General features: G+C 46.6%; 1 protein-coding gene across 7 annotated transcripts in view; it reads right to left on the reverse strand.

The window, feature by feature from the left end:
- The window catches only part of CAMTA1 (calmodulin binding transcription activator 1), a 237,669-nt gene that overhangs the window by 80,220 nt on the left and 129,882 nt on the right, over positions 1 to 27,567 (reverse strand). The gene's annotated exons all lie outside the window — the stretch shown is intronic.

Raw genomic sequence — 27,567 nt, forward strand, 5'->3', positions numbered from 1 at the left:
TTATAATATTGTATAACTATAGTTATATACTATATTGTAACTATATATATGTAATATATGTATATGCTATTATATATAGTTTTATGTATACTATATACTATTTTATATATACAATAACTATATTATAAATAGTTATATATAATATATTATTATATATAATATATATAGTATACAGTGTATATATATACTATTATATATCATTATACTATATTATAACTATATATTATAACTATATAATATATACTACTATATACTATATTATAACTATATAGTATATATATAGTATATATGTAGTTATAATATAATACCAGTGTAATATAGTATAGATCATTAAAGCATTTTAGCCTCCTGAAATCATTGGAGTGACTGCACACTATTCCCCAGATGGGGGTTACTCTTCTACTACATGCAGGAATCTGCAGCACAGGGCTGAGCATCTCCTGCCCCAGCCCAGAGACTCCTCCATGTGATCTGCAGCTCTGCTGTGCAAAAGTTGCTGGTTGCAGCAGAGATGCACCCTTACCTCTCCTGCGTGGCACTGCAGGGAAAAGGGCACACAGGGCTGGCGTGACACAGCACAGCCTGGCTGTTCAGGCCTGTTCTTGTCCCCAGCGGTGTCCCCAGGGCTGCAGTGCCAGCACAGAGGGCCAAGCACAGGTGAGACCCAGCCCTTCTGCCCAGGGAATGCAGCTCTGTGGGCACACGGGTGGGACACGCTGCCAAGCACAGCTCCCTCCTGCTCCAAAAATCCTCCTCGCCCTGCCAACAAGCAAGGACTCGTGGAAGGATTTTTCCAGCACTTGCCTCAGCAGAGGTAGAAGGCATTAATATTGCTGTCTGCTCCCTGCAGGTGCACTGAGCCTTGTGCTGCCATATGCTGCATTGCTCCCATCAGAGCAACAGCAGCGTTCTCCTGACACGGCTTACAGTCACTCTCACGTGTTTCAAGATGGGTTTTCCCTTAAAAAAAAAAAAAAAAAAGATTTCCAAGTGGGAAGTGGTTTCTAGGAATCTCTCCAGTTTGGCACTGAAGGGCTGGCACTGAGGGCCCACAGCTCCAGCATGCAGGAGCCTGCAGCATGCTGCCTACCCCCGTTCCAGATCCAGCGATGCCCCGGCTGCTGTGCTGCAGCTCTCAGCTCACAGCTGCCTCCTTCAGTGCCCTTCTTCCCTGGCCTGGCTCTGCCTGGCTCTGTCTGTCAGCACAAGCTCATCAGTAAGGAGCCACAGGTAGGGATCAGGCTCTGGAAGCAGCAGCAAAACTGAGAAGTTTCTCCCTTCTGCTCCAGGCACAGCAAGCAACACTTCCCTGACCTCAGCTGCCATAAATGCTTATAGTGGGATTCACACACATTCACAGTATCACAACAGAAATGGAAATTGAACTGAAATCATTAAGATGAAGTACAGGAAGCCTGGGACCTTTTACTCCAGACACAAGGAACGCCCAGTGCAGGTGTTCCTCAGCCCACTCAAAGAATCCAAGCTGTGTTGTGCACCACATGCAGGCACCCCTTCTGTCCCCTGTGACCTCGGCAGAGCCTTCCAGAACATTCCAGACACTCCACTGGAGGAGGCCCAGCAGCAGCTACAGCTGGACACAGCAGGTGACTGCCAGACACCCAGCACACCTCATCTGCCTCCTGCCAACAGGGTGGCACCCTTGGCTTGTCCCTTTGTGCAGTTACACTGGACAGAATGAATGTGTCCTCTTTTACCAGTAAGGATAACAATTTGTGAGGTGCAAAGAGCTTTCTGTGTCAGGAAATTGAATCTCATTCAAATTCAACAAAGATAATGAGAGCAGAAGAAATGCCCATCATCAGGGCACAGTGGCCAGAGAATGGAGAGGGTGAGCCTGATCAATGGCTGCACTTACTGCAGCTGAAAAAAGGAGAGCCTGGGTCCTTTCAAACCTTGGGCTGCAAAATACAATTATAACACCATGGGATTATCACAATCAGACGTTTTTCAAAGACTGCATCTTGAGTACTTTATATCAGTGATTTCAGTTTAAATCTCAATTCACAATATGATTTCTATTTATAGGCTCACATTCTATTTTTGAGAAAAAGAGGAGTTTCTTTCAAAAGTAATACCTAGTGTGATGAAAGATGGTATTTCCAGAAGAATTAATCCCTAAAACTATGAGTACTGTTCACCTGAAATAGAATTTTATACATAATTGCTGCAAGATTGCCTTCCAGTGGCAGAAGACCTCTTTAAAAAGTCTCTTCAAATCAGGGCAGTAACTCTGGACTTTTTATTGTAGCACATCTAATTTTGGAAAGCACCAACTACACTGGCAAACGCTAATACATCAAAGAAGAATAACGTGCATTCTCCCCAGAAAGGAAGTGCCCAGGAAAGCAGAAGGTCAATGCTCAAAGCTTGGCTGAGAAGGCAAAACTGAGAGGGAGAACCCAGAAACACAGCAGCATGCAAAGCCCATCTCCTGTCGCAGGGATTGTGAGCAAAGGGCCTGCCACACATCTGCCCATCCTCATCAGGCAGGGAAACACACCCAGGGGAGCATTCCTGCCCCTCAGTGCTCCCCCAGCACCTCGCTCCTTCCTTTTGGAGATGCTGTCCTCTCTCCCTCCATGTGACAGTGATATTTCACACTCCTAATATTGGAAACTGGCCCAGCATGACCCCTCTCTGCTGGCTGCACTGTCTCAGTCCCTCAGCAAGGACAGGGTCAGTGCTGCGTGTGGGAGAAGTCACTTGGAAAATCACATTTTCACACAGACCACAAGGAGTAAATAGAAGAAAAATCAGCTACTGCTAATTACATCTTGACGTTCTCACCTTCAAGCTTTTAAATCACAAGTGACATTTCCAAATCAATCCTATTCTTTTTTGGAGAGTTTAACAAGAAACATTCAGTCTCCAAGAGCACTTGGATTTATTTCTTCAGTAATTTGACAAGAACCCATTAAAATCTACTGGAGGTTGCTTTACCCCCCTCAGAGAGAGTTTAGTCCAAGGGCTTTTTCACAGGTGCCTTTTGGTAAAAAATGTAAATGGAAACTCACTGTAACAGGGCAAGTAGTGGTAATGAGCAACTCTAAGATGCTAATCCAAGCATCCTTCCCATTCTGCACCTGATGCTGAGCTGCACCAGGAGGTGCTGCAGCACCTGGAGCAGCTGCAGCCCACAGTGCAGGGCAGAGCATCTGATCTGTTCCTGGAGTGAAAGCTGGGAATGCCTTCCTGCTCAGCCTAAGAGTCACCTCTAGCTCCCAGGTTTTCTTTTGCCAAGAAGGGAAATGTTCAGTTCCCCAGCAGGTTAAAGGTGCTTCCCATCATGTCCTGCTGCAGCTTTCCCACTGGTGTTTGACTCAGTGCTGCACACTTCATTTACAATTCAGCTTTACAGAGAAGGGCTTAGCTAAGGTTATTTAGCACCAATTTGGGCCTGCAGCTGAAAAAAGCAACCATTTCCATAAAAGGGGCAAACTTTTTCTAAAAAGACCCCCTGATTAGCAATATTTACCAGAGAAAATAATTGGGAGAGTCAACACCCTGTCTACAAGGAGATCAAAGTGCAGATAGTCACAAATCATCAGCTGATTGTGAACTTGCTTTAATTGCTGCCAGTGGATCCCCAGCAATTAATTCCTTATCACAATGCCCCCAGCTTTGTGCCTAGCCAAGGAACATACAAAGTGAGCACCAGCCACTGGATAATTATGGGATGAAACAGGCACCACTGCTGCTGCTCTGAGCCCTGGCACCCTTCAGCAGGAACAGCCTGTGTCGAGTCAGCTTCATTAGGTATTGTCTAGTGCCCCAATCCTCATTTGTTTGCATCAATAATACATTCAAAGGATTTATCTAACTTGCAAATGTGAATTCATTTATTGGTCCCATAAGCAAGAAAGAGCTGTGACCAGAGAAGTGTTTCATGTTACAGGTTGGGCACTAAACTGGAATGACTTGCTGAAATTTCAACAATTACACCCTAACATAAATGTTTATATTAGTGTAATTTCCCTGTGCACATTGTAATAATGAATTTTACCATAACATTGCCTGCAATTTCAAAGACACATATTCCTTATAAGAGTGGTGCAAACACGTGAACATTAAGAGATTTGTTTCTACAGTATTAACTGAGAAATAAAGTTAAGCAACAGAGTCAATAGAGTGCAATTTGCAGAGGCTTGGCAAACCACCTGTGCTGACCCTCAATTCCTCCTTGGAGTACCAGTGTTTTTCTACCCAGCAAATTTCAATTATAGTTGCCTTTTCTGATCTCACTTTTTACAATGACACATCCAACTTTGGTTTTCCTAGTCAGTAAAAATGGTCCTCCCTGCATTTTCTGCCCTGGCTGCTATGAAGCAATACTGAATGCTGCTGTTCCACCTGAGATTACAGGTGGATTTTCTTCTTGCTATCTTGCTAAAAACTTGTGCAAGGATGCTGCAAACCCTCACAAAAATAGAAAAAGCTCAGAGAGGAAAAAAAACATCTGGGACTGGTAAGATTCAGATTCTGCCATTAAGTGGATTACTCCCTATAAAAACTGCCTAAAAATAGTGACAAACCTGTCTGAAATGGCCAGCAAAAGCTGCCTGCCACTGCCACAGCTGTCACCAGCTCCGAGGAGCTTCTGGAAGCTTTTTTGTAGCAATGAGGCTTAAATGAAGATGGCAGGGCAATAATCTGTTATAATAACATTCCCAGAGGTTTCTGCCTGTTCACTGAGACATGGGGAAGCTCAGGGATGTTCTGCCACAAGGGTCAAAGTCCTCCAGGCCTTACTGGCTGCACATCAGAAAAAATCAAAAGCTGCCATTTGCTTTAAGGAAAACAAACAGAGGAAGTGGGGACTAGGAGAAGACAAATTTCTCTGACAATTTGTGCATCACTGATGGCATTCCCTGTGTCAGCAGAGATTTCTTCAGTACCTGCTTGGAGGGGCAGGAGGGGGCTCAGACAGTTCAGTCTTGTTGGATTGAGAATTAATTCTCTGAGCTGGACAGCAGCACAGACCAAAAGCAGTGGCAGAGCCTGTGCTGTGGGAGCCCATCACCCACATGTGCTGAGCAGAATTGTGATGTGATCTCACCAAAGGGAGGACCTGTCCATGTCTTCCTTGAGACAATTAAAAAGTGATTTGGCTCAGGCCAAGATGCCCAGTGCTCCCACCTGCCAGAGCTGCTGGCTGGAGTGGATTTGTGCTGGAGTGGGTCTGGGTGACAGTGCTGGACACCTTCACACCCAGGGTCACCTCAGTGAGATGCACCCACGGCAGCAGGACCCTTTGGAAGATGCTGGCTCACTCTCTTACCCACTTAACTCTTCCAAGCAGCGACACATTTGGGACTTTGGAATGAATTCTGATGATATTTCTTAATAATTATGAGAACCAGATGAAATATGCATTTAAAAAGAGGCTCCCCAAATCAATCACTGAAAAGATGGAGCAATAGCTCTGTCCAGAGACAGAGCAAACTTTGCCTCCTTTATCTCCCCTTCTCCCACCACTTCAACCCCTTTGATTCCCCTCCAGGCTCCCAGCACATCAAACATTAAAGGACTAATGTTATTTTGAGCACACAACAACCCTAAAGTTCAAGATATTCTGCAGATGGATTTTCAAATCTTTTAATCCATTGTGAAGCCAAAATCCTGCCGTAAACACTCTCTGGCATGCTCCAGTTAGCTGCTCATGCAGAGAGAAAAAAAGCCTTTCCAGCTTACTCTGCAGATGACCTTGCAGTCCCCCCATCCCATGTTTCATGAACCTCAGGGGACCAGCGAGGAATCAGATAAAAGGATTTCATTTATTTTTGTTGGCATTGTTTTATGAAGCTTTCATTTTATCGACACCTTAACTTCAAACCATTTTCAAACACCCAGCAAGGCACCAGAGATCAGCAGATATTCAAGGGACATGCTGAAGGTGTCTTGTCTTTGTTCCCATCAACTCTTCCTGTGAAGGGAACTCTATCTTGCACGTGGGCTGAGCTTTAACCTAAATACTGGTGGCCCCATGTTGCTGCTCTCCTGCTGAGCTACCCACACCAGTGACACCCTTTGCTGAGGAATGAGCAGTGCTGGATAGCTAATTAAAGATCTGCAATTAAGCCTCACATGGTCCTGAAAGCTATTTCATCACAGGGCTAAACTCTGACCTCATTTCCCCAACAGAAGTCATACAAAAACTGTTATCAGATGCTTTTGCCCAGCTTTTAAGACAAGTAGATGGTGTCTCCTAACACGCTGCAGGCTCACACATGCAATCTTTTTCCTGGCTTTTCAGGCAGGGAACGTGGAAGGTGCATGGCTGGTGCTGCGGGAAATGGAAGGCAGCTGTTTTCCCAGGGGCTGGAGAGATGCTGAGGATGCTGAGTGCGTGGGGGGTGATTACTGGCTACCTGCTCCCACACCACAATATGCAAACACTTCACTGAAGAGGCTCATGTATCACCAGTCTCCCAGGCTCCTGCTGAGCATCCTCTGATCTGTTCTCCTCTGCACCACAGGAACTCGGGGATCTCTCTGGAAGCCTGGCAGGAGGTAAATCCATGAGCTTTTGGCTCAGGAAGGGGAATGACCTTGTGTGGCATACCTCCCTCCAGCACAGCTTTTGCTGGGTGATCAGGGATCTTTCTTTGTCCCCAACATAATGATTTCCCAATTAACAATACTCTGCCAATTGCTCAGATCAGTTAAAGACAACACGGAAACACAAACGTTTTTAAAACATCAGGTTCTTTTAACACCCCATCCCCTCCAAATACAAAACCATAAAGACAAAGTGCTTCTGGGGCACCTGCTGCTGCTGCAGCACCTGCCCTGCTCAGCCCCCAGCCCTCCCCAGGGGTGACACCAGGGCACAGTGTCCTCCCCATGCCTGTGACAGCTCAGTGGGGCTGCCTCCTCTGCCAGCGTGTCCCCCTCTAGAGACAGGGACACCACTGCTGGGTCTCTCAGTTTTTTCTTCTGCTTTTGATGCACAGTTCAAGCTGCCGTGCTCCTCCCCAGCAGCTCTGCCTGCATGTGTCTGTCTGTGCAGCCATGTCTGTGTTTCTCCCACCTGGAACAGCCCTTGGACCAGCGCCCTCAGAGTTTTCTGAGATCCAGCAGTAAAAAACAGAACGCTGAGCTTTGTTCCAAAAAGCCATCCAGGCCTTCTTAGAACTATATTCAGGTCCAGAAAGCTCCAGCTGAAACTCATGCACAGCAAAATGCACTGGGCTTATCCTTGTTCCTAATGGGTATTTAGCCATTTAATAAATACAGTTGCTACTCAATGAAGTTATTGAAGCCTGAGGCATCTGGGAGCTCTTCCTGCAAATCTGGGACAAGGAGAACGAGAGGCCTGGCAAGGGATGTCTGCTGGGAGGGTGGGTCTGCTGCAAACCAGCACAGAGGTCCCAGGGAAGGGCTCTCCTTACCTTGCACTTGACCATCACACCCTCCCTGTCACCGTGTCACACATCAGTGCCAAAATAGCATCAGGAGAGTGCTCAGATAATGGTGCATTTACAATTATAATTGCTCATGTCCAGGAGTAATCCAGTTTAAGCCCTTTACCATCTCAAATATTTAGAGAAATCCTGCCAGCTGCCTGGAGGGGAGAAAGTTAGGAGCCCTGGGAGAGCACAACAGATTTTCATCTTTCCAGTCCTGACAGCCTTTCATACATAAATATTCTCTCAGCCCTGCTTCCCCCCTCTTCATGACAGAGCCACTGTCCTGCCTGCTGACTGGCAGTCCCAAGTCTCACTGCCTCCCAAATCTGGCCCCCAAAACACACAGCATTCTCCAGAGAGAGGTTTCCATTTGGCTGGGATATGGATTTTTACTTATTTTATTTTATTTTTATTTTTAAGCAGGCAGCATGTGTACATCTCCCGGACTCCCTGATGCCAGGACTGGCAGGGTCACCAGCACAGCTGCCTCGAACCCACCCCCACCTCCACCAGCACCCCAGATGTGCAATTCCAGCAGTTTTATTTCTTTCACAAAGGTCCCTCCTGCCATGTAGGATCTTTGGGCAGAGGCCCTGCAGGTTCCAAGAGCTGCAGAGCTCATTCTGCAAACTCCTCTCTTTTCCTGTTTTTCTAGGTTTTAAGGCCAGGGAATAGCAGTGCCCACACCAATCCTGCTGCCCAGCACAGTGACATTCCTGTCCTCAGCAGGGACCCTGGCTGAGCAGGACACATCTCCCCAAACACAGCACATTCCAGAAGAGCTCTCACTCTCTTGGTAACTACATCCACCATTCATACAGCAAACACATGAGCAAGTTTTCATTTTGCTGACTTGGGCCCTGTGAGGTCTGTCTCTTGTAGAGCTTTTATCTGCTGCGAGTGCCTCAATGCAAGTCAGTTCATAGGCTGTGACCAAACCACTGTGTGGCTGCCTCTCTGAGCTGCTTTGTCCTCTCACCAGAATCTCTCCTCTAAAGCTCTGTCATTTCCCACCTTTGAAGCAAAAGGACCATGGCTGGCTGCACGTTGGCACTGCTCATCACAGAACTGAGCAGTGTCCCCACGTCCCCAGATCTGGACATTTGTTGCCCTGCAAGCCTTCTTCTCTCACCTTTTTTATGCAAAAGCTTGCTTTTCAACTCAAACACGTGCTGACAGCTCTACCCATCTCTAATCACCGTGTTCGGATTAATTTCTGTGACCAATGTTCATCAATATTTATTACCCTGCAAAACTTCACAAATCAAAGTGGTGATGAAACTTGCAGGTAATGATTTTATAATTCCTTTCAGATGATTGATAAAATATTGAATACTACTCCAAAGCAACCTCAATGGGATGCTGCCAGAACTGCCATGACAATCTGATAAACTTCCCATTAGCAAGGAAGTGGCAAGATCCAGCAGTGGCTACTGGAAGCCACAGGCACAGTCCTTGCACATGGACTGTGTTTACACAGTTTTTACAACATGGGATTACGTTTATGCTGAGGAAGACCATGGCTCCAAGTCAAAAGCTTAATCCTCTCCCAGCCTGAGGTTTCCAGCAGGACAGGCCTGTGTGTGAGGCAGGAATGTCCCACCTGGACCCTGACAGTGACACAGCATTGCCTGGATGAGGGACAGGGCAGTCTCTACAGGGAGCAACAGATGCTCTTGCAGACAGTGACTCCTGAGGGGAGGCAGAGCACACCATGGATATTCTCCACCTCTGGATCCATGCAATGGATGCTCAGTGGGACCTGAGGCTTCTTCCAAGGACTGCTCCATGCTCCTGAAGTATGCTCACCCCAGGGACCATGCAAGACCTGGACAGGAGAGCTGTGCAGGCTGTCAGGCTTTTTTTAGCACTGCAGCTGGACACAAGCAGAATATTGAAAAACACATTTCCACATGCATCACTAAAATGACATCCAGCATTTCTCTACTTTGCATCACAACTCCCAGTCATCAGAGCCCCAGTGACTCCCTGGTACGGGGGATTAGATTAAAGAATTATCATACTGGCTTCCTACACTTTCTCCATTTGCCATCTAATGCTATTCTGGAGCCCAACAGGATGGAAAACCTTTGCATCTGATGAATGCAGACAGGCTGATATTAAGAACTGTGGCAGTTTTGTCAGCAAGAACCCATCAGGCCATCAATGCAATATTAAAGAGAGAACACTGGGAGCTCTCCTGAGCTTTTGTGTGAGCACAACCATGGCAGAGTGAATTGCCCCATCAATATTGCACTGCCAAAGAGAACCATTCATCATTACTGCTCCAGACTGGTAGGATGGAGCACTGTCCAACTTGTGAATCTCAGACTCAATCACAGAATAGTTGGGGTTGGGAGGGCCTCTGGAGATCATCCCATCCAACCCCCCTGCCAAGGCAGGGTCACTTGGAGAAGGTGACACAGGAAAGCATCCAGGTGGGTTTGGAATGTCTCCAGAGAGAGACTCCACACCCTCCCTGGGAAGCTGTTCCAGTGCTCTGCCACCCTCCAAAGAAAGAATCCTTCCACATGTTCTTGAGGTGGAACTTCTTGTGGTTTAGTTTATGGTAATTACTCCTTTTCCTATCACTGGGCACCACTGAAAGCAGTCTGGCACCATTCTTTGACATCCACCTTTGAGACCTTCATACTCATTAATGTGATACCCTCTCAGTCTTCTCTTCTCTAGACTAAAAAAGCCCAGCTTCCTAAATCTCAGGCCATAACAGAGACGCTCCAGACCCCTCATCATCTCTGTGGGTGTCTGCCATCAGCCATGGTGACATGAGTAATCAGCACCAGGGAAGCTGTCTTGTATCTTTTCTCATCTGATTTATGTAAGATGTTTTCTTCACAATGGAGTTGCACCTTTTTTTTTAACAGAAGTGGCAGAATGGCATCCCAAACTAATGAAGAAGGGATGTGCAGGCTGGCTTCAGCACATCGCCTGTGGACCAGAGGGAGCAGCCAGGAGTGCCCAAAGCCCCATCCCTCCTGCACCACCTGCTTCTCCCCCTTGCCATGGCAGTTGTTTTCACCAGGAAAACAATATTTGAGGTGCTGGCTCTGTGTGTGATGTAAGGAAAGTGGGGAGAAGCATTCATCAGCAAAACCCAAACCAGCCAGACACATGGTGGGTTTGTCAGATGGGTCTGGTGAGCTGAACTCACGCCTCCGTCTCAGCAGACATTTATCTAAGTCAAAGATAACAGGTTGCCATGCAATGGGAAAAGGAGAACTGGTCTATGTTCCACTCCTCCCTGCTGTGTTGTCAGGTGTGTGCTGGCACTGCTGGGGGAGAAGGGGGAGCAGGGAAGGTGCTCCATGGTAATGGGCTCCAGAGGGACCAGAAGGTATGGCGCAGAGAGACAGCCACTCTTCATCCTGGTGCACCTTCTGCTTCCTAGCAGGATGATGAAGAGCTTGCTTACCCAGAGCTGGCTGAGATGTTGCTGCAATAAGAAGATCCTATGACTGTCCTTATAGTCCTGATTACAGAAAAATGTCCTACATAAAAGTGGAAAAGATTTGCCACCAGCAGCCTCCTCTTCACAGTCCCCATCTGAGAGCACCTTATGTATTACTACCCTCCTCCTTGCTTAACATTCCTACCAATTCCTCCAGGCCTGCCACTGTTATTCTGCATTATTTTTACACTCCTTTCCTGCAGCAGCAGCTTAATGAGAGTGCAGCTTCAATTAATGTGTTCCCCAGAGGGAAAGGGTCAACCCACGTACGTGAGGAATTTCTGATCCGGTTACGCAGGAAGAGAGGGATCTCCTCTGACAACTTCTAACAGCACAGAAAAATTAATTCCCCTTTCCCACAGAAGTTTGTAATGAGAAAGCCACAATATCAAATTGTTAATAATTTCACAGGCACAAATTAATGTTGCTGAGTGAAGTCTCACTCCTGTAACTTCACTTTTAATGAAAGTCCACAGATGTTGGACTATATTTGCATTACAACTTGAGAAATGTTTCATAGTTTAGACCTCATCTATGTGGTCCTATTAGCTCCATATCTGTATAAATTTTCCCTTGTACACATTCCCAGTGGCCAGGACAGTTTTAGTGCCAAAACCCCAACAAATCTGACTGACCACATTCTCACACAAGCTCTTGTGTCCTGCTGCTGCTTTAGGCTGCTCAGAGCCCAGCACAGATCCTACAGCTCCACTACAGCAACCATGGTTCACATGGATCCAGTCAGCTTCCAACTGGCATGAACTTTCCAGTTAGATTACTTGTTTGGTCTCTCCTTAAATGCAGCCAGAGGATTCCATTATTCCAAGTAAAATGAGTTTTCCTTTCCTACTTACATATTGAACTGATAAAAGTTAAACCCATTCTGCTGAAAACCATGAACTCAGCTTCTCTTTCATTCAGCTTGTGCAAACCTGAGGCAAGGCTGATATTATTGCAGACATCATTTGCATAGGAAGAAATTTTTCTTTTGATTAAAGACAAAAGCCTTTCTATATTTCTTGGTCTGCTTGTGGTGGAGACAACTGTGGCAGCTTCATCACTGTGAAGTTATCCAAAGGCCTGTGCAGTTATCCCAAGATCTGAGCCATCACACCATGGGAGTTTGCAGAAAGCCTGGTGAATGCATGAGTGAACCCCCCACTCTGCATCCCCAGATGCACAAAAAGCACTAAAAAGACACCCAAATTGCCCATTCTTACTGAACTCCTCAGCACACAAAGACAACGTCTTCAGATGAGACAGGAGCTCTGTCAGTGACAGAAGAGATTGAGTCTCAGTGCCCAGGATGCCAGAGGTGCCTGGAGGAGCAAGGAGTAGAGGACAGCCCACCCTGCTTCTGCTGCTGCTTCTGCAGGACTGGTGCTGGTGCATGCCATGCTGCCCAGGGAATCCTCAGCTCCAGGCAGGCTCCAGGCCATGTCCACTGGGTCAGGCTTGGATTCCAACACCATTTTGGGAAGTGCTCACTCCAACTGTTTTGCTGAGCCTCTCTATAATAATCACATCTCCCTCCCACTACTCAGATGATTAATGGCTGGACTTGATAGAAAACCTGGTGCTGTGCCCCGTTTTCCCAAACCTCCATGAGAAGAAACCTTATTCTGCTATTTTGAGAGGAGACCTCACCTTGCTGCCCATGCCATTAATTGAATAACTATCAGTTCCAATTTATTCCACTTGGCTACAAATTAGATTTCAGCTGGCTACTTCCAAGCCTGCTTCCACACAAACTTATAAAGCTGAGTCCCTTGGCTGATGCCACTTGTCAACCTGCATCTGTTCTTGGGGTATTAAAAGACAACAAAGCCAGAAACCCGCCAGTCTCTGATGAACAGAACCCAAAACATTTGGCTTTGCTTTTTTGGAGTTTATCATTGCTTTAATGGAGCCAACTAGGCTTAGTATTTCAGAGGCTCTGCCTGGCTGCCTGCATCCCTTGAGAGCAGAGTTGCAACAGCAAGTCAAGAACTGATCTCAGGAAACCCAGGAGCACCAATGCTCCCTCAGAGCCGGGAGCAGGAGCATCCTGCAGCTCCTCAACAGCATCTCCAGTGCCAGTTCCAACTGTCGTTCTGTGACTGCAGCCTGATTTAATTCCTATTGGGGTATAAAAATTAATAACAGTAAAATGTCATGATCGTCTCACACTAATTACGCATCTAATGAATAATTAGCTGCGGACACATTTGACATTTTTGGTCATTAATCTGAGCAAGTGTTTTAAGCCTTGAACAAAACTCTGAAAATGTAAACTTGGTGCTGAGCAACTCAGACCTGCAGCATTGATGCTCCAGACAGAGACCACCCAGTGGTTCCTGTCCCCTTCCCTGGAAACAGGGGAGCTCCTCAGATTTCATGGAGCAGCAGAACAGATCTGTGTCTGCCACTACAATATCAGCTGGTGGAAAACCCAGGATTTAGGAAGGCAATTTCTGCATGCCACCTCTCTGTTTGCATCAAACCTGGCTATTTATATATGTAGCTGTGAGAAATACTTTTTCCTGAACATGCCATGAATTTTGTATAAACCATCAAGACTTAAAATTTCAGTTGTAAGCTGTCATTTTTTAATGATAAAATCATTATACAAACAGTGGAAGAAAGCATAACTTTGCATCTCATATATCTATACACACACATCTTCCTCTGCCTGGCTCAGGCTTTTACTGCCTCTCCTTTCCCTCCATCTCTAACATTTTGCCTGCAAGGTCTTTGGAAGGAAGGAAAACAAGAAGGAAGCAAATCTCTCCTCAAGGGTAGAAATGAACCCTGTTCAAAAGTGCAACACACATCCACAACTAATGAACAAAAGTGTCTCATACTTAGGATGAGGGGACATATTAAAAGGTCACAAAAGGCCAGAATTAGCACCAGATTGAGCACTAAAACCAAAACAGAAAGCAACAGATGTTTCCCTCCTAATTTACTCCATTAGGATCTTCTCCAGCTAGCATGCACTGCTGCCTGCTAATGAAGCATTTCCATCTCCTTGCTGCACAACTCGTAAATAAACCTCCCTGAGGCTGGCGGCAGGAACTCAACCACCCCTCCCGGGCAAGCTTTCTTTCTTTTTACAAACCCCAGTTTTTGTCAAAGAGAAAATAAAAATCTGTTCCCAAATTCTCAAGTAATTCTGACACAACTTCATTGCCTCCTCTTGCTGAACTGCATTTCTTGAACAGGGATGCTCTAACCCCACGGTGAACCCCTGTTTCCTTACGCTCATCAAAGCAACTCTTCCCATCATGAACAGCTGTGGATGCACCAGGTGTATTGATTTTTAAACTGCAGGAGCAAGGCACAACAGACCTAAAATAACAAAGTATTTCACCTCTATTGGCACTCTTGGTATTTTACACTAAACTGAAGAAACGCCCCAAAGTTGTTCCCTGTGGCAGACCCTTCACTGCTCCATCTCCACCTGGAAACAGCCCCCAATGCCAGCCTATGGTAAATAAATCACCTGCAGAACCAACCTCAGCACTGAAACCTGCTTGCTGCTGCTGCCCCAGCCACCACAGGAAAATCTGAGAGCTGCAATTGTCCAGTGAGCCAAAAGCTGGGGAGCTGCTGCCTTGGAGAGGTTGTTTTCCATCTCTCTGTCCTGTGAAGTGTGACCTGAGGCTGAAACAGTACCTCGGGGGCAGAAGTCCCCTGAGGCACAAGGCAGAGGAGCACTGGAGTCTGCTGGTATTGCCTGCTGTTGAGACACTTAAGACAGACACTTCCTAAGCAAGACACACAGAATCACAGAATGTTAAGTGCTTAGAAGGGTCCCAGCACTTTAAAGACCATCCAGTCCCAAGCCCCACTTGCCACGGGCAGGGTCAGCTATCTCAGGTTGTTCCAATCCCTGTCCAACCTGGCTTTGAACACCTCCAGGGCTGGGGCACCCCCTTCCTCCCTGGGAAACCAGTTCCAGTGTCTCACCACCTCCCTAGTAAAGAATCTCCTCCATTAACCTAAATTTCTCTTCTTTCAATTTGTACCCATACACACATCCCTACCCATTGCACTACAGCTTAATTATAATGCTCTCGCAAAGAATTTCAATTTATCCTACCATGGGAACAAGCTCTGTAATGAAAAGGCTTTATTAAAATAGAATGTAAAACATGATATTAATTAACGAGGCTGTGCAGGTGTGTTCAGGAACGTGGCTGAGCTCTGTTAACATTGAAGGGAGGTGGAGCAGGGTCAGCTGTGGGACAACACCCCCATGGCCATAATGCCACACGCCCTGTCGTGACATCTTACACAATGCTGCTGCCCAGGTTTGAATTCATATGGGAAATACCATGGAGCACCTGGAGAGAAGATGATAAAAATGTGCTCCTGGCAGGAATTCAATGAGAGTTTTAAAGCAGAACCAGCCTGTGCTGTGCTCACCACCACAGCACCTGAGAGATCTGACCAGGCAGAATTTCGAGGTGAGAATTAACACGGACCAACAGCACTTAAGGTCAGAATGCCTTATCACACAGAAAAACATGAGCTTAAAGACAGGCCTGTCTGACACTGACATAAAACTCCTGCAGATGGAAAGCCAACAAGAGCCAAAATGTCACGGAAGACGCATCTAGCCGCAGTGAGGTTCTCAACGACTTGCAGATTGTGTGGGGTTATTTTTTTGGTTTTGACATTCAGCTCAAATCCGTGTCCTTCATTGTCTGGGTTTGCAAACCTGAAGCACCCCTGTGCTGGTGGCTGCTGGAGCTGCAGTGGAAGGGCACCCTCACAGTTGTGTGATGGCTGGGCCACAAACAGCCCCAGTTTGTCTGCTCTGACAGGAGCTCAGGGCACTCTGGGATGATATTCTTCACTCCCTCCAGCTTATTTGTGGAAATGCAGCAAATTCTACTGCAGCAGGTGTGAGCACTGTGCAGGGCTATTAAAAAGAGGCTGCTGGTATCTTACACACCAACACAATAAGAAAACCCACCCCTGGCACACGTTCAGATCCACGTTAGGCTTGTAGGTATTATCTGAGGTACAGCCTGGGTGCAATTCTGTTCTCAGGGTCTCTTTTGGTAGAACAGAGATTTTCATGGCCAATTTTTATTTTGTGGGCCAGATATACTTTGGTGAGTAAGCTAATCAGTCCAGGTATGCAAAAACCATCAGCAGATCCACTTGTCAGCCCTGAGAAAGGCTGTGTCCTGTCTCACAGCTCTGGTTCAAGACCTGGTTCAGATCAGAACCCCCTGAGACCCAGCACCCCTCTGGCAACTCTCCTACACCCCTGCTAAAGGGAGCATTTCCTGACTTCCAAGCAATTAACTTTGAAATAAAAACTTAGTGCAATCTTACGCTGAGTTTTAATACAATTACACAGAGCTCTATGTATAAATGCATGTGGGAAGTGTGGTTTGTTCTGCTTGCAGGAACTACATGCTAGCACCCCCTCTGCATGACAGAGCTGCAGCTGTTATACATACACACAGCCAACTTTTATGGCTCAGCTCTAAACCTCTGAAAAATAAGGTTTTTAATAGAAATCCTGACACCATCTAAAATATGGCAGCACTACTGGGTGCTGCTGGAATATGGCCCTAATTTATAAACCAGGGAGAAATCCTGTTCCATTTTGAAACTAAGAGACAGTAATCTAGAAAAAGGGTAAACCACAGGGAAAAATGGTAGTGCTGTCCATGAGCTATAGTGTCTAGTCCATCCAACAATTCAAAAATAAAATAGGATGCCACAATATTTAGGCCACACACTGAATCTTGGACTGTCACAAAATAAAAACATGGTGTATCCTAGATGGGGGTATATTTCATAGAGCCATATGCCATTTTCCATGCTTCTGGGTAGTATTTTTCCAGTGAAAATCTGATATGAGAACACTAGAAGTAAAGAAAAAAAATTTACTAGAGAAGTAGAACCCAAACCCTCCAGTTTTGCTTGATACAATAAATGTTTTTGCAAGAGGGCTTCAGTGTACTCCCTTCTAAATTGAAAGAAGTGGTGAAGCAGCAGATTGCTCACTCACAGGAGACACAAGTTTATCACTAAACCTTAGGAAAAAGCCCTCGATTGCCTTGAGGCTCCAGCTCTGCATTAAAATGCATTGAGGAGGCAGTGATTCAGGGGGCAGTGGAGCAGAAACCTGTTTGAGATATTCCTGGTGTCCCTGAAACACCGAGCAAAGGATTCAGCCTTGGGATTTCTGTTTGAAGAGTGACTCTGTGCCTGCTCAGGCTCCACACCCCTGGGACACTGCTCCCAGCACAGGTGGGAGGGGGCAGTGGGACAAACACCTGGCTCAGGAAGTGCTGCTCACTTGCAATTTTGGGAAAGAAACAGGAACCTTTTGAAATTAGGAAATTAGGAGGCCAGGCTCATCACTATCAGTTGCTCCAAAGCCTGGAAAGAATTCTGTCTCTTCTCCCCTACACACCAAGACTAACCCATCCCAGGATCACATCCTGATGCAGCCCAAAGGGACATTATTCCCTGCAAGGACCTTTGGGGGCTCACAGGTCTGCCCTGCAGTTTTCACTGTGGCCATCCTGGATTCCTTTCCTTTCCCCATAACCATCTCCTTTTGCAAGCTGAGCATCAAAGGAGAATAAATCCAGAATTACTGTGTTTTCCTGCTAAAACTATTTCCCAGCAGACTTGTTACAAAGCAAGCACACCAGGTTCTTGTTGGCCTCATCACTGTCCACCAGCTTGACAACATTTTACCTGCCCCAGGCTCAGCCCCCCTGCTCAGCTGAGCCCTGGGCTCTCTGCATTCCTCATGAACAAAAGGCAGGATTTGCTTGCAGAAAAAGGCAACAGCAGCAGCCCTAAGTAGCACTGCACACAGCTGTGCTTCCCCACAAACCTTCCCCACAGGCACTGCAGGAATGCCCAGGCTGAGGGCAGGAGAGGGGCTGAACTCTTCATGAGCTGTTAGCAGGCTAACGAGGGCATCTGCAGGAGGAATAGGCACTAAAACTGAAACTAGATACAAAATAAATATCCCAGAGCTGAATTTCTTAAAAAAGATTCTGCTGAGCTATAGTTCCACATCAAATTTTTATTGAATACATTTTCTTCTGAGAATTTGTGCACTAAAACCAGTCAGAATCATATGAGAGGAGTATAAATTTCACGTACAGTTTTCACTGCAAACATCCTTCAGGAGAAAAAGCAAAAGCACTTTTTAATCAAGCCCACTCCACATCCTCTCCCTCCTCCCATGGAACCCAAGTGGGAGGGTGGGAATTGGAGCCCTGCAGCACTGGGGCAGTGGGGAGCTATGGGGAGGGATGAAGATGATGGGCAGGGGGACACATGATCTCCCCTCTGCCATGCCTGAAGGCAATGCCTGGGTCTGCTTCACACAGAGGAAAGCTGTGAAGAAGGTGACATTTTAAAGCAATTGATATTCTTAGCTGACAATGTGAATTCACACGATTTCAGCAAACTGTTGTTAAAACCCAAACGTGACACTGCCTCTTCTCCCAAATTCAGAGCTGCCCCTCCAAACCTTACTTGGTCACATTATTTTCTGAATCTGGAATGGATTTCCTGTCTGATTCTACAAAACCCCAAAATGAGGGGCTAGTTCCCTGGAAGGACAATGTTTCTTACTGTACAAATGATTTCGGGTCACTTTGAGCTTGAAAGGCTCCAGGATCTGAAATGTTATTACAAACAGAAAAGCTATTTTAGTCAACTTCTCTTAGCAGCATCCCAGCACCCAACACTTTTAACTTCTTCTCCCCAAAACAACTACAAGGAGAACTCAGAAAAAAACTTCTCTCAGAGGTTTCCAGATTTGTCACTATAATGTAAACTTTAAACAAGTCTAAAATCCAGCACCTTTCAGCACTTGAGCACGCTTGGTGGCTGTGTTGCCCAGATCCTCACATGGCAGTTCTTCCTTGGATATTGAGCTACCTGGACCCCTGAGAAGAAAATTACACTGAAGAAAAGGTCAATAAATGGCAGAGAGGAGATGACATCCCATAATAGTTATAATTACTGTTTATCAGAGTGCTGCACTGCACAGGTAGCAGGTTACAGGATGTATTTGCTGGTTTTTTCATTAAAAGAGGACATGGCTACAGGACTCAGTGGATCCCACGACTCGTGTGTCTGCTGTGTCACAGTTCACACCACGCAGTCACATCTCCTCCGTGGAACCAGTGACCTTGAGAGATGTTGCATTCATTTTTCTTCCTGCGTATTTTCGTGATGGATTTATTGTTCAATAAACCCAAAAGAACAACAGTATTTGATGCTGGAGCTCTTTGTGCCAGTGCCAAGAGCTGCAGGAGGAGCTGGGGCTGGATCTGTACCTTGCTCAGACTGTTCATGGCTGAATTGATGTTGTGGCTCCATTCTCCACTGCAGGCCAAGGAGGGGATGAATCTTCCATGAGGAAAACTATAAGGTTTTACACCAGGCATGTAAAGCAAATTCCCAGCAGGGCAGCTCAAGGAAATGCAGAAGGATGAGATAAGCAAAAGTTGACTGGCATTGTTCAGAAAATCATTATGTATCCTTAAGGGGACACTATAAAACCAGAGATAGACACTGCATCTGTGCTGGTCAATGGGGGTTGAAAGTCTCTGAGATGCTTGGCTGAACCATCCTGACAAGGTCCTTGCACCCCAGAACACTCAGACACCAGTGCTGTGTCTTGAGAACAGCAGAATCCCTGCAGAAGGTGACTCAAGTCTAAGTTATAGAGAGGAATAAACACCAGTGTTCTGCATTCAGAAATAAAGATTGCAATTATGGAGATGTTGGCACCAGCTTTTGAAGAGCGCCACAAAGATAATCAAAGAATGGTGAAAATCTTCATCATTCAACAGGGAGATTCTCCCTTCTCCAGCAGAAAGTGCTGTGGTGGCTCAGCTGAGTGGCTGAGAGCTCACAGAAGGGCAGTGCTGTGTGTCCCACTGCTCCAGGGACCATGGGGACCACTGGGAGCAGCCATTCCCTTCTGCCGTAGCACAAGGAGAACAGTGTGAACACACACTGAATCAGACTTATTTTGTCCTGGTTGCATTATTGGGAAATCTACTTTTCTGGGAAGAAGAGATTTTACAGTGACTTAAACTGATAAAAACTTCAGCCTCTATTTCACTCTGTCATGCCTTCTTTGCTGCCCATGGCCAGTAAGCAGCATGAGGCAGCAGACAGTTGTAGGATACACGGCCCACAGCAGCACCAGGAGCAGAACAAAGCTGATGTTTAATGGAAAAAAATGTACAGTGATAAAAATTGTGCACTTTTTCCTTGACACAGAAAATTATCCCCTTAGGAACGCTGCCTGTCCAGAAGTAGAAGCCATTAAGGTTGGTCCTTCTCCTCTGGCTTTTGCCCCTTCATTAATAAGCTAAAGAAGACCATGATCTCACAGAGGATTAAGGCTGTGGTCCCTACACACCATTTCCACAGCCTCAGAGGTGAGCACAGCATTTTAGAGTGCAGACCATGAACTTGGCTCTTTTTAAGAACCTTTACTGCCTTTCACTAGGGGTAATGCACCATGTATGCATTCATGGGTCTAACAGCCACTTTGCCATCCACTGCTCTGAGCCACGACATCACCATGGATGGGAAAGAGGGATGCAGTGATGCATCCCAGGTGGGATCAGGTGGCAGGATGCAGGTGGCAGCTGTGGGAGGTGACAGGGATGGAGAGTCTTCACTTCACACACTGAGGCAGTGAGAGACACAAGAGGCATCACAGCTTCATTAACCCAGGGCAGCACAGACGTCAGTGACAGCTGAGGCAGCCAGTTGATAGAAAGGGAGTAGAGACTCCTTCAGAAATGAAAGATTATTCTGAGAATAAAAGCAACCAGGGTAATCAGCAAGACGTTTACAAAGGCAGAGGATAGAAGGAAGAGCACTCAAACCTGCAGGCACCTGGGAAGTGATTTATCCAAAGCACTTACAAAAGTGTTCCTTAACAAATAAAATACAAGAGTAACTCACTGCAGGCCAAAACACTGCATATTAAAGGAAAAAAAATATCCTGCATTAGAAAGAGAGACTTCAGCCTTGGCAGCATCTGCTCCAAGTCCTCTGCTGCCCACGCCAGAACAAACTCCAGATCTCTAAACTCAAATTGTAATTTGCTTCACTAGAGAATTCCCAACTCAAGCCCCAATTATAACTCTCCAGCGAGGGTGAAACTCCAGCCAACAGTATAATACATTCACCGACACCTGCAGACCTAATAATTGACCAGGGAGGACGTGGGTGAGCTCAGCAGAATTGCTGCATTGCTCCTGCAAGGCTCGGTGTCCTACACCAGGAAACAGCTTCACTACTGCAAGGTGCATAATTTAATAAACCATTAACTCAAACCTGAGGTGAAGTAAATTCAGCGTATTATATATTTCAAAATAGCATTAGAATTCAATTTAAGTGTCACCAAAAGCCTAATCCTCAGTATACAGAGCATATTAATAAGTGTCTTGGAGCCTGTGGTTTGATTTCATTTCCAGCAGGGCTGTGCTGCCGCATGGCTGCGATCCCTGCTGCGAGCATGTCTTGGTGACAGCACCAGCGGCCTGAACCAGAGCAGAATCACAGGGATGACAGTCCCCCTCTGTGGGGTCTTCCCAGGAGAACACAGGGGTGGCAGCTGAAGCACAAGTAATCCTGCTTCCAGTGGTGGCACTTCTTGGTGGCCCTGCTGGGATGCTGATGTTCCCCACTGACAGCAATCTTCTCACAGGGCTCCTGACCCACCCTGCTGCTGGCTCCCTTTGCAGCCACAGGGGCAAAACTCATTTTAGGTAAGGCAGGAGCTCCTGTTCACGCTGAGCTGCTGGATGAGGCACAAGCAGGCACACTGTGGCTTCTCTCCAGTCATGCTATGGGGCATGATAGGGCTGCAGCCCCCAAGAGAACAGAGCCAATGCCTTCCCTCCCCTGGTCAAGCATCCAGGCCAAATGGGGCATTATTTCCACCACAGCTTTCCCTCCCCTGGTCAAGCATCCAGGCAAAATGGGGCATTATTTCCACCACTGCTTTCCCTCCCCTGGTCAAGCATCCAGGGAAAATGGGGCATTATTTCCACCACAGCTTTCCCTCCCCTGGTCAAGCATCCAGGGCAAATGGGGCGTTATTTCCTCCAAGAGCTGAAAGCACCAAACCTGTTCTCCCTTTCTGTGGGAGCTGGACACGTTTTGGCCTTTTCTCTGTCTCCCCTGCCAGAACTTCTCTCGATCAGCAACCCAGGCACATCCCCCAGCAGTTTGGGAAATGCATCCCTTCTATAAATGACAACAGATTATTTAAGCAACAACTGAAGCACTCTGACTGCTTTTTAGTTTGCTTGCATTAACGTCAGTCTCCTCATATATCTAGGGAACGAATCCGGGATTTTCTTTAAAATGGTGGAGAGTGGTACAAAAATAGAAGCCTGCTTGTCTAAAATAAAGTTATGTGTTTGAAAGGGTTGGAAATTGTTTTTTAATCACAGGCGTCTTTCTTCTGGAATATAGTCTGCCGTCTATACATTCTGCTCTTCCACCCAATTTCTCAGGAAAATGCAGCAAGTGTGTTAATAAATAATTTATAAAAACATTACAAAAGATAAAGCACTCCTGCTAAAACACTTCCAGCCTTTGACACACCAGTTCATTTGTAATCCTCTTTGCCTCCCCTTCACTGGAACATCAGCAGAGGGTTCGTGCTGCTGCTCTCACAGCCCCACCTCACCCACCCTGCAGAGTCTCTGGTTCATAGGGATCCAGCAGATACAGGCACAGTCCAGCCCAAGCCACAGCTCTACTGTAGATTTCTGTCATGGAAAATGCTTCTCATGGAAGCAACATCCTGATTTATTTTTGCCATCTCGTGTGAGAGGATGGCTGCAAAAGCAGGTGGCTGTCTCAACAAACAGAGCCCCAGGGTTTGTCCTTCCTCCAGCAGCACACAAGCTGTGCTCTCTGTGATGCTCCACAGGGTGGTTGGGAGCATGATGCTCAGGACCCTTTGCTTTTCTTACATAGTTTCCCTGAAATTCACTTTCAGGAGTCAGTATGTTAGGCACGTGACAAAAAAAAAAAAAAAGGAAAATCAAAACAATGAAACTGGACAATTATTACAGAAGAATTCACATAACCCTTGGAATTTCAGTTGGACTGAGCAATAATTTTTGCACAGCTCCACCAATTCCAGGAGTATTTCAGATCTTTAATGAACCCTGAAAAACATGATGGGAAATCCTGAGGCATGGCTGTTGCAGTGACTGTGCAGGGACACAGCAACGAGCACGGTGCCTTCAGAAGAGCTGGTGAGAAGATGAAAGGAGAGAAAGGAGACAGCATCCTTCAGAGAGATCAAGCCAAAGGCACGTTAAGGAAGCATGAGAAGGGTACCCACAATTTCCTCATCCTCTGAAAATGCTTGTGCATCGTGAAGCCAAGTAGTAACACAAGAGGACTGACTGCTGCATCCTGCCAACGTCTGGTACCAAAAGCACCTCTGTGCTGCAGCTCAGAGCTAAATCAACACAGAGGGCCATTCTGCTCTCCTGGAACTGCTGTCTGCTCTCCCCACACACAGCCTCCTCTCCAGCACAGCTCCACACGCACGCAGGGCACTGGGAGCAGGAGGCACAAGTCTGCTCTGTGAGCACCCACCTGTAACCCGACCATGCCTGGAGGTGGTCCAGTACCACAGACCATGCTCTGCTGTACTTCTACACCACTTAATTTCATCACACAGGCTAAAACACACTTTGGGAACAGGTGCCAGCACAGCAGCAACAGTTTATAATCCCATTAGGAAAAAGGTTCCTTGTGCTGAGGCCTTGCTCACATCCCACCCCCCAACACACAGGACCCAGCCCAGTGCCCATGTGCAGCACAGCATTCTCTGTGCTTTATTGCCCAGCCACTTTTATTTCACCCAAATGAAAAATAAAAACCCATTACTAAGCAAAAGTCTTGAGAAATTTTATGAGATTGTAATGCTTCCAATTTATGTTGAAAAAGCCCCAAATCCTCAAGCTGTCTGTCGCTGCTCCAGCCAGGGAGGCAGGAGATGCTGCTGACACAGCACAGCACAAGTGATCAGAGAGGGAAATGCTGCTCTGACGGGGTGCTATCAAAAATAAATGGGAAGGGCTTCCTCTTGTTTAGGGCATAATGGAAAAACATAGCAAAAAAATATAGAACAAACATTAAATTTATGCAGGACAGTGACAGATGTCATGTAGAACATTTTAAATGAGTTTTAGGTCTTGATATTTTCTGCCCACAGCTTTCAGACAAGATGTATTTTAGGAAGGGAACACACTCAGGGGGCATCAAGCATCAGTGCAGACACTCATAGTAACAAACTGCTGAATATTCAAGTGTATCAGAAGGAAGAATTCAGAAAAGAACAGAGAGAATATTGCAAAAGCCTCTGACATTCAATCAGTGCTTACAAATACTCTGCGAGGCACAGCTGGTGCACACAGAAGCACAGGAACAGTAATTAAAGACCACTACCCAATTGCTGCCCACCACCAGTGCCCCCTCAGCATCTCCCACTTGCTCCTTCTGTGGCAGACATCCTGCCTGGATATTACACCTGCCATGACTGCTGATGTCCCTGCCTTTCTCCTGCCATTTCCTACCCTACAGAAAAGTGTTCCATGACTTCCATGGCTGCTGGGAGCATCCTGTGAGTGTGTGAGCAATAAAGATGAAATGCAGTTTTCCCCCAGGCTCCCAGAGAACTGGATTATCACATTTCAGCAATTACTGCAAACACTGGATTTACAGCAGGGCTCTGTGGAGCTCTGGTGTGTCCCTGTGCCTGCCTAGCTCAGCCTGCATCCCACTCTGCCTCCTTGGCTCACCTGCCAGAACAGTGCCACTGACACTCTTCTGCACCAATTCTGAATTATTCAGTGAGCACTTAACTCATGTGCAATGTGAAACAGCCCTCTCCATCTCTCTTGTTATCTTCATTTGTTCGACTGGCCAAGAGGTCTACATTTACAAGTTTTTAGCATGATCCTATAGCACAGTTTGTGTACTTCTTAATTAAGAAAAAGGGCAACACTTTTAAAATATGCATTCCCTCCCATCCCCATAGCACCTGGACAGCAGCACTAAAGGAGATTTCAGTGTCTGCTACAGGTGGAACACGACGAGCATCTCACAGCTCAGCATCTGCAGCTGTGCAGCACAGGAGGGGGAGTGAGCAAGGGGCCCATCACAGTCCACGGGTGAAGGCAAAGCCTGCCTCTGGAACCCTGGCAAGCAGCAGCCTGCCCAGAAGCCTGGCAGCCAGATTAATTTTCAGTTCCTGGGGTGCCAATTTCCAGCGCACAGAAGGGAACGCTGCGTCTCCCTGCTCAGCTGTGCCAATGTTTGAAAATCATCCATGTCTGAGAACCCACGTTTTCCCTCCATTAGTCAGTACAAGTACAAACAGGGGGTTTTCCTCTTCTTTTTCCATTGACACAAGATCTGGTAGTAGGCTGAATGTCTGACATGGGCAGCCTGAGTCCTGCTGGTGACAAACCAACGCTCTCAGAGTCACAGCTGTGCCACAGCCTCTGCAGGGACCTGCCACCACCCCCAGCTCAGAAAAGGTTTCAGCAACTCTGCTCCACACTCAGTGAACTGTGGACAGCCAGGGCTCTGCATCTTCTCAGAAGCAAACAGATAAAACAATAAAAACTGAAGTTCTACTGAGGTGCCTTCCCCAGCCACCTGTGAAGAGGCCACCCATGTCCTCACCCCCATCTTCTCTGCCTGTGTCCCTCAGCATGACCTCATATTTCTAGAGATCAGATAATCAAAAGAAAAATATGAGAACCAAACATAGGAAACCACACCTTAGGCATGCTTTCTTCATTCAGGCCCAAGAATGAGTGGCCAAGAGAGCATCCACGCAAGAGGCTGCCAGTGCCCAGGTCGGGACCGTGTCCAGCAGGAACGTGTCAATGCTGGCTTGGAAATTACAGCACCTATTACAAATACTAAAGGTCTTTGGGGTAAGGCAGCACTTAAAATCCATTATCAAGAAAGCTTGAAATGCCACAGAAACAGGAAACTCCTTCAGAAGAGAGAGGAGGTGGAGACCCCATGCAGCAGACCCCAGCCACAGCTGCCAGCACCACGGTGTCTGCCAACAGCCTAAGAACTTCCAGCAGAGACCCAGAAAACTGAATCATGTAGTTCCAGATGATTGGTTCTCATTTCTCATCCCTCTGACCAGTCTGCAGGGAGCAGGCACATCATGTCAATCATAAATGACAACACAAAGTTGTTTAAGTAAGAAATTGGACATCACCACATAATTAATGGTTACGGCGCCGTGTAAACGCATGAGAAAGGCTCTGAGTCCCTGTGGCTGGTTTGAGTCCTGGCCTTTACGCTGAAAATGTGAGGCAGAAAAGATCAAGAACATTTGTGTGGGGATTTTTAATCGATATCTAACTAACAATAGGATTTGGAGGAAGATCATCCCATAAAACAGACGGCATCGCAGACTAATTGTATTTACTCTCCATTGACCAGACACTGCACAGAGAGCACAGAGAGAGTCCCAGGAAGGTGCTGGATGTCTCCCCAAAAAAAGGAAAGTCACCCATGTGCCTCAGTGAACTATAAAGCTGAACATATTACACATTGCCCTGGCTATACCTATTTTTGAATACCAAACTCATTTACCAGTGCTGTTGAAGCGAAAGCATCTGAAGGAGATGCACAAAAAACACCTTCTGTCTCTCTGGTGTCGCTGCTCCTGAATTCACCATGGAGCTGAACACAAGCACTGTGCAGAGATGGGGAAGTGTCATCTATTCTTGGCCAGCTCCTTTCTGCTGGCTGCGTAACCTTGAGCGCATGACTGAAGGATGCCCGTTTGTGCCTGGAGATGCTGCCATGAATCACAGACCCCTCTTCCTCCCACAGCGAAGGCACAGCATGTCCTTGTTGAGGAATACCAGTCTACCACAGCCACAGTGAGATGTCCTGCAGCACATTTTATAAATAGGCTTCTAAGAAATGTACTTCCCATCCTCTTGACAAAAAGTGATTACCAGAGCAAAGAAAATGACTAAACATTGATGCACACCCTGTGAACGTGAAGAGGCAGACCCTGGGGAACAGTCACAGATCCTCCAGTGCTGCAGTGCAACCCATCAGGGAGATGCTGGCTAAGTGCCACAGCAGCCAGGGCCAGCAGCACTTCCAGGGAGCACATCACAATGAGAAAAAGCAACACAAAGCTGAAAAACCAAGAGAAGAGAGCTGACCTATGGGGCCAGGAGCTCTCGAGGAGCACAAGCACAGCCTGGGCAGCCCTGAGAAAACAGGATGGATGCAGTCACGCTGTGTTCTCAGAGGAGCCACAATTCTCCTCTGCGAGGTGCAGAGCTGCTCCCACCACTGCAGCCAAGCATCTCCTCTTTCCTTGCACACAGCATTTTTACCCACAGATGCAAACGGAGCTGAGAACACACAGATACCACAGAGGAGGGTGACATCTGGTGCGTGTTTCCTTTCATTATGTCCATGGTGTGGGCACCATCCTCTGTGGGTTGTGAGGGGTCTGTCCTGCCCCAGTGACAGCAGCAGTGCCTTCTTTTTTAATGTGGAAGTGCAATTGCAAAACCAGGGAGAAACAGGAATTGTTTTCCATGTGCTTCTAGAAACAGATGTCACTTT

Source organism: Passer domesticus, chromosome 22 (genome assembly GCF_036417665.1).
Source record: "Passer domesticus isolate bPasDom1 chromosome 22, bPasDom1.hap1, whole genome shotgun sequence".
In the NCBI taxonomy this organism is placed as follows: domain Eukaryota; kingdom Metazoa; phylum Chordata; class Aves; order Passeriformes; family Passeridae; genus Passer; species Passer domesticus.